The following is a 9,287-nucleotide window of genomic DNA, read 5'->3' as shown; positions in this document are numbered from 1 at the left end:
CGGAAACTTAAAAACAAAAAATTATGCGAGACTACTTATGCGAGTTAGAGAAATACAACTAAATACGATAGAACTATATGTATAAGGAAAACCGGATTCACAGGTGCGTAACAATAACACGACTTATCGCTACAATAGCTGAAGCCGAACTGACACATTATATTACTTATACGTAAATTATTCATAATTTAAAAATTATTATAAATATACAAATCATATGAAAGCAACTTTCACTAAAGATTAAAATGATTTAATGGAAGATTCATTTATTATATTTAATATTAATATATTACATATATTTAATTACATCATGTCTACATATAAACAATGTCTTAATATGTAATTTTATATTTCACAAAATTGTATTATTTATACAATCAGTAATTGTAATTTTATAATTGGATCGTAAAAAATAATTTTGTAAAAACATAACAATTGTAAAACAAGTTTAAGCTATTTCAAATCATTATTCAATACAAAAGAACAATGTGAATTAAGAAAATGCAATGTATACTAGTAGTGGTGGTTAGAATAATTAGTTCAGCAATGACGAATCAGCTTCACCAGATGAAGACTTCGAAATTCAAATTATCAGTAAAAATCAAGGAATAAAGTGCTTATACAATATCAGTACATATGAAGAAAAACAAATATATGAAAACTATTCGTGTTTGCAAAATTTATTTGAATTTGACGTTCATGAATTCAAAAGAAACATACAACTATACTAACTAAAAATGTGAAGTACAAAAACAAAGAAAAATCATAGATTTCCACATCGAAAAGCACTTCTATAATTATTGTTTACAGAACCAAATAATAATATCTTATAATTACAAAAGCAAAAATTCTAGAAAAACAAAAAACATCTGAACTTATTATTTTAAATGACTATTACTATGTATGAAGAGAACTGGATAACGATTTATCAGATAACATTATATGTATATATTTTTTTATAACTAATTTTTACATAACTAATGTTGTCTATAAAAATAGGTAATGAAATTGAATTTATTGACATAAATTTTTTATCAAAATCAATAACACTATTATTTTTCTTCAAAAAATCATTGCCGAGAATAATAAGACAGGATAAATTATTTATAACATGAACTTTGTTAGAGTATTCATTAGAATTTATATTTAGAATGATATTAGATGTACTTAAAACTGTGAATGGAGTGTTATCTGGACCTCCTCTTGTTAGATCACTTTTACAATTTTTGAGGTATTAAAGTGTGTGTGATGCAATTAACGTTTGACCTTTGTCAATAGTTATGAGTTTATTAATGTCATTAAATAAAGCAAAAAAATGTAAAGCAACTGATGTGATATTATTATTTGTTAAGCAATTAATGTTATCTGCTGAATTAAAAGGTGAACTATTTGTTTCAACAGTGTTTAACCTTGATTCAAGTTTTTTGAATTCTTAATACAATTAAAAGCTGTATGACCTACAACGCCACACAGTTGACATTTTACCTTATTATCCTTAAAAAAGCAATTTTCGGATCTATTGTTATTTTTGTTGCAAAAATTACATTTTAAATTATTTGTAGTATATTTTTGTATGTTAAAACTATTTTGGAAGTTTTTATTATTTTCTTGGTAATTATCTCTTTTAGCCCATCGTGGTCTATAATTTTGTTGAAAATTAATTTTCGGTTGTGAAAATTGTTAATCAATATTTTTACACACTGAGTAATTATTATTAAAATTATTGAAATGTGATTGATTAGTTCGATTATTAAAATTATTATTGTACGGTATATATTATCTCTGAAATTGATTATTATTAGATGAATAATTATTTCTGAATTTATTATTATTTTGAAATTTGTTATTGTTCTTAAGCTGATCACTATTATTAAATCTATTGTTATGGTGAAATTGATTATTTTTAGTTGAAAAATTATTATTAGATTGGATCGGGTTTCCTTAACTCTCACTTTTTTTTACTTTTCTATTTTTTTTTCCTTTTCTTATTGGTATATTATATTAGTATAAAAATAAAACACCCACGTTTCACCAGCATCTATCATTATAAAATGTCAATAACTTTCAAATTATTTGTCAAAATATTGTTATCAACTAGTAATTTTCTTAANAAATGTTAATAACTTTCAAATTATTTGTCAAAATATTGTTATCAACTAGTAATTTTCTTAATTAGTTCATTATACATTGTTGAGGATGTTGCACCCGCTCGCGTAAGGGATATTAAAAAAAAAAAGAAAGGTAATACACCACTTGTAATTCTCAGGTTTAAAAGGCGTCGAGCCGTATATTGAAAATTTCTATTACACAAGTATAAAGTACAGACACAGGCGGAAGACAAAAAAAAACAAATATATATTTCTCTGCACGTGTAGAATGTTCGTAACTGCGGTGAACTGCACGGTCTTTGTGGTCGGTAAAAAGAAACAACGATATTAGTGTCACGAACATGACTGACTTCAAGTCTTATTGCGGCGAGTATTCGACGCCAAGCATTTATTGGACTTTACACCACGATGNGGGTATTCGACGTTAGGCATTTATTGGACTTTACACCACGACGATAACGCGTGTGTGTAACGGTCCGGTTTACAGTGGAGCGATGGCTGAGAAGGAGCTGACACGACCGCGGGGTGTCAAACGGGTGACAACGCCGTGTCAATATTAAATAATTAATTAGCTTATTTAATATATTATAATTTAATAAAATAAAGTTTAAAAACTAAAATAAATAAATATATTTATATTTAAAACATTAAATAATTTAAGGTATATATAAAATTGTCAGTCTTTCCGGAACATTTTCAAAAGTTAAGTTGAAAAAGTTAATTTTTTGTAAAAAGTTACCATTTTGAAACCCCATCCTTTGGGCTGTTAAAGGGTCAAATGTTCACAAAAATTTATAAAATGATAGGTAATTATCTAAGGTATCTATAAAAAAAAAATTTATATTGATTCAGTCATTTTTAAAAAAGTTATGGCAATTTTAAATATAAACAAATGAAAAAATATCGAAAACTAGCGATTTTTAAATTTGTAATTTTTTGTGGGATTTCCCCCGTTTACGAGGAACGAGGGATTTTTTTTCAATTTTTGAGGGTAATGTCTTCAACTAGATACGATTTGTGATCTTTTGACATATTTTTCATCAAAATCGGTTCAGTGAGAGCTGAGATTGAGCGTATACAGACACAAAAAAAAAAANACTTTAAATTTTCCTCATAAAAATTAACATTTATTTTACATGATTTGAGGAACGGCTGAGAAAGAATTGGGGGTTTTCGATTTACCTTAAATAAAAATTAATTATAAATTTTTTAACTAAAGAGTAAATTAAAAAAAAATTTATGTAGGACATACATGATGTATAAATCATTAAACATGTTAAATATTATAAATAACACTATATATAGCCAACTTAGGCCATTTTATTAAAAAACTAACTGTTAGATAAAAATATTTTAATAAATACATAAAAGGTGTTTTTATAAATACGATAAAATTATGAAGTATGAAAAAAAATTGTCATTTATACACTTTACACAAAATAGTAACAATAAAATTAATATAAAAATTGGATCTATTGCTTTATTATTCTATACTTAGATTTTTAATTCTAAATAATTGGGTTAATATCAATTGACTTACTTCGTATTTTAATTTTAAAATGTTCAGTGACGTTCAAAAATGACCAACGTCCTTTTTTATGATTGTCTTTTAGACTTTTGAATTTTCAGAAAGATAAATACATAAGTTTTAAACGCAAAAATTTATATAGGTGTTGCACTAATATATACGACACTACAAGGTCGCAGCTATTTAAAAAAGATAAATTCGACAAGAGAATTCGGAATTCTATAATGTGTTATAATTCAAATAACAAAAATTAATAAAATAAAAGTAAAATATAAATTATAAGATGGGGACTTGGGTTTTTGTATAAAGTGTGAACCTGATGTTGTGGTTCTATCGGGGTCGTATGGTTCGAGGGTTTGGAACAATAAAGACAAGTAGATATGAAGATAAAAGCATTTCCTCTTTCTTGAGGAATATGAGCTANAAATAAAAGTATTTCCTCTTTCTTGAGGAATATGAGCTAATAAACTTGTAAACACCTTTAATAGGACACTGAGGTAACGGGGCGGTAATCCGNATAAAAGCATTTCCTCTTTCTTGAGGAATATGAGCTAATAAACTTGTAAACACCTTTAATAGGACACTGAGGTAACGGGGCGGTAATCCGACCCTCGAATACCCAGTCGAAGTGTCTATTAATATAATCAGATACACATTAGGTTTTTAAACTCTTTTTAGGCACGGGGCGGTAATTCGACCCTCGAGACCCTGTAATGTGTATATGTAGCAGGTGTGAACAAACTAGCAAAATAGCTCTTGATATTAAAAGGAGATTATAGATCTATTGCTTTATCGTTCTTTACTCAGATTATTAACTTTAAATAAATGGAATAATATAAATTGACTTACCTTCGTATTTTGTAATGTCCAAGAAGATAAATGAAGTATTTACCAGAAATGCCAATTTTTACTCAATATTATTTATTTATAATAATAATGTCTTTATAGACCAAAATAAGTTTTAAACATAAATAAAGTAAACAAAATAAAATAACTCAAACGGCAGCACGGGGCCGTGATCAAAATGTAATAGCAAGAGTAGTTTGCAGGAAAGAACTAGCTTACTGGAGCTGTGGCTCTGGCCTTAGCCGTAGCCGTGGCTCTNGCTCTGGCCTTGGCCGTAGCCGTGGCTCTGTGTCAGTAGCTCTCACTCACTTTTTAATGGATATCAGTGCTTTTTATAGTATTAAAAAGGTACCCCCATATCCAGGGATATTGCCGTTTGTGTTATTCATGATTATATTTTATTGTTTTAAAGTATACATTACANTCTATAGTATTAAAAAGGTACCCCCATATCCAGGAATATTGCCGTTTGTGTTATTCATGATTATATTTTATTGTTTTAAAGTATACATTACATGATAATTATATTGATAGCATAGTTAACAATAGATGAGTTGACATATATGTATATAATAAGAAATTGTGTTGAACATTGTATTTGTTATGACAGATAAATTATTTGTTTGTTTACAAGTTATTTAAAATACAGATTATACTTTTTTCATTGATAATTGTGAGATATGTAATTCAAAGTATTAAGCATATCACGACAATGATATAAATAATATAAAATACAGATTATACATTTTTTATTGATAAATATAAGATGCGTAATGCAAAGCATTGGACATATTACGACACATCAAAGCTAAAATACCTATTAGACAATAGTGATGTAGATGATCATATTTTATTTTGTAAACTTAACACTTAAGTAATTAAATTAATTTTGTAAAAGTTTAAAATATTTTTTAAAAGAATAATAATTTTTAGTTATGACTTGAAGCAATAAAAAAGTATAAACAGCATTTATAATTTATATTATTAAGAACCAAAACACAGAAACTATGATAGTATTATCAAAAAAAAAAAAAATTCATCTATTTAATAGAACAAATTTATAATTATTAAGTCTCATATAAAAAAAAAACTTATTTCTACATAATAAAAAGTAATTTGAAAATATTTGATTATCGTTATGAGATAACTATCTGATATGGTTGGTATATTATAGTCTGATTTTTACAACAAAAGTAACTTAATTTGGATATAATAAAAATTGATTACTTGTGGCTAATTAATTAAGTAAAATTAAAACTATATTGAAAATATTACTAATTTAAAAACTAAAACATATTAAAAATAGTAAACTCAAAAGCCACAAAAAATTACTGAAAAGTAACATTGGTGACATTGTTTCCGAAATGCGGATACGTGTTTCGGAAACAATATTACCATTACCAACGCTAAACACATACTTACACCTCGACTAGAAAAAAACTCCCTTATATACTCCTAGTGACCTTATCACCTCGTGACGTCATCACTAACAAGTAATATTACCACATAATATTTAATTTGAAATTATAATAAATCAATTAAAAATTAAAAAAATGGCGAAATCATTTAAATATTGAATTTAATTTTTGAATATTATTATTTTTCGATATTTGTAATAAACCAAAAAGAAAAAGAAATAAAATAAAAATTAACGAAGGTAGGTTTATGGGAAATGAATAATGGAGAATAAGAATGGTGGTAACGTGGATTTTACTATTAAAGGTGTAAATAGTGATGAGCAGAATTACTCTTGNTAAAGGTGTAAATAGTGATGAGCAGAATTACTCTTGTTCTGGTGGTCTTAGCTTGGTCTTGCATTTCTACGAGACCAAGAACAAGACCAAGACTATAATAATATCAGCAAGACCAACATCAAGACTGTACTCAATTGACAAGAACAAGACCAAGACTTTTTTAGCAAGACCAAGAACAAGAACAAGACTAGACTTGCAAGAACAAGACCAAGACCAAGACTCAAAATGCAAGAATCTTGCAACAACAAGAATAAAACTGCAAGAGTATTGCACTCTTCAAAAAAAAAAAAAAAATTGTTGTTGGTTAAAATCGTTAAGATTATTAATGACAGATTCGACAATATTAAATTTTACTTTGATTTTTATTCATTACGCGTATTGTTCAAATTAAATATTACCTATGAGCTGATGTTACCGATTAACTTAAAATTTTACAATCAAGTTTCAAAATTTATTGTCATTCAATTGTAATTAATTAATTTTAAATAATTAAAGAAGATTAAAAATAAATATTTCGTGCTTCAAATATTATGATAAAATTAGATGAAATTTTTGTTTACTTCTAAAGCGGAGACTGAAACTGGTTTTATAAAAACTGGTTATAACAGTTTTTTTCGGTTTTGTTAATCAAAACCAATAATTTTTAAAAACTGTGTCTATGAACAGAAAGCGATTATTATTTAAAACCGGTTTTAAAAATCGATACATAAAACCGGCGACTGGTAAACTCATAAAATAAATATATTCATGTTCATTATTCAATGAAAAAAATTAATTAAAATGCAAAAAAAATTATCCGACTAGGAGAATCGAAATCGCGTCCNTTAAAATGCAAAAAAAATTATCCGACTAGGAGAATCGAAATCGCGTCCTCCCCGACCGCACATCCGCTGCGTTACCATTCGGACAATATCACGCCATCAGTTTAAAGTGAAAAAATACTTTGTTTAAATAACGTCTTATTTTTTTATAATTTAATTTATTTGTTTATTTTTTTTTAATACTATGGCATATAAATATCCTATGGCATATCCTATAGCATATAAATTAAATTTGAATTTACAAACTGAAGTAGATAACTTCGTTATTTAAACCTTTTAAGTAGAAAATTTTTACAAATATAAATGAATGCAAGATTTTGCAAGAGTATTGTGACAAGACTCACAACAAGAACAAGATTTTATGGGCAAGACCAAGAACAAGAACAAGACTAAATAAGCAAGACCAAGAACAAGAACAAGACTAGATTTGCAAGACCAAAACCAAGACCAAGACTGAGTTAGCAAAGCAAGACCAAGACCAAGACTGAGCTATCAAGAACAAGACTATGACCAAGACTTTGACAGTCTTGGTCTTGTTCTTGTTTTGCTCATCACTAGGTGTAAATGCTTATATTATACCAAGAGAAAATCTGAGGGTTGATTCTTAGTCAGACTAAAGATATAATATAGCGTATGTATGGTCGAATAATAATAAAAATTATTAAATAAGATAATAAATGGCGGAGTAACACATATTTAAATATGGTAAGATATGTAGGGGTGTAAAGGATATAATGATACGAATAAAAAAGAATTCAGAGGGGTGAATTAACGGAGTTTAAATACATGAGGGTAATGATCAAATAAATAAAAATGTACACAAACGTTATGACAAAAATAATGAACTGATCTCGGGGTTGAACAATATTGAATAAATGAAGTCAATTATCCTACATAACTTTATTACCTATCTTAATGGTTTATTACGCAATAGAATATTTATAATTTTAAAGCGGAAATTTGAATTTGTACTTACCTCGTATCCCACGTAATGTAATGCTTATTTTAGACAATCCAATGTTGATTATGAGTTTACACTGTATTTCACACGTTGTACACTTTGAGTTCGACAGTAAATATGACCGTTTGAGAATAAAGCGTTTAATTATAAATAATACGAAACCGTTACACAAAATCTATGACTGTATTATTATATGCAGGAGATTCTATACACTCTATATTTTTTTATAATTATAATCAAATGATGTATCTTTAGTTGACTTTGTAGAATGAGTTTATTGTTTGAGAGATTACATTTTATTGAGAGATCGACACCAATATTTCTTAAATTTTCCTTTGGCCTGACAAAAACAAGATTCAGAAATATTTATATCTATGTAAAAGATTTGTCAAGGCGGAATTGTGGTGGCCCAATGTGTCCCGGTGCTAGAGTAAAGCACCTTGAAAGGATGCGGTACAATAATCACCAAGACAAAAATTAAACACTAAAACATATATTCGTAAGTTTCTCTGTGCTGTCTGCCGGCGCGATGTTCGTTAGAACAAAGACATTAAACCTTAAAAGACTAGCTACCCAATAAGTATAGAGTTGCAATACACTTAGTCATATAATAAATATTTACCATTAACTGAGAAAATTAGAGTTGATTCGGTTTTATTATATATAAAAGAAAGTTTTGTTTTAAAATATTAATTGACATTTATTTCCATGATAAAAATAAAACATTATTATTTAATGAACAAATTAAATTAAATTAAAAGATTCACCAAAACAAAATTCACTTTAAAATCCCTAAGTGACATTTAGTTTTAAAGAAAAATATTCTAAGTCCAAATAAATTAAAAATTCGACTAAGTCCCAGAGAGTAAGAATCTTGAATAAAGTGTCGCAGATTTTGTGTATCTTAAAATCGCCGAAAGAACTGATTTTAATAGGAAAAAATGGGTTTTTATAGTAGACGAGGGTCCTGTAGCNGTGTTTTTATAGTAGACGAGGGTCATGTAGCGATCCCTAGTGTGATCTCAGCAACTGTAGATCTTAATTAATAGTTAAATGTGATTGGCTGTAGCTAATTAAAAACCCACACATAGGCGTGACTTTGAATCCGTACGATAATCAGATTTAATTGCCTAATTTATTGATAATTTTAAGTTTTAAATAAGGGAACCCTGTTTTGGTGATCTTGTGAATTCATAATATATGACATACATGTACAAAAGATAACATAATATAATATTTTAATATTATAAGTAATAATATAATATTACA

Source organism: Daktulosphaira vitifoliae, unplaced genomic scaffold (assembly GCF_025091365.1).
Source record: "Daktulosphaira vitifoliae isolate Bord-2020 unplaced genomic scaffold, ASM2509136v1 Scaffold_73, whole genome shotgun sequence".
Classification (NCBI taxonomy): Eukaryota; Metazoa; Arthropoda; class Insecta; order Hemiptera; family Phylloxeridae; genus Daktulosphaira; species Daktulosphaira vitifoliae.
The sequence above is the reverse complement of the archived record's forward strand: the minus strand, read 5'-3'. Positions refer to the sequence as shown.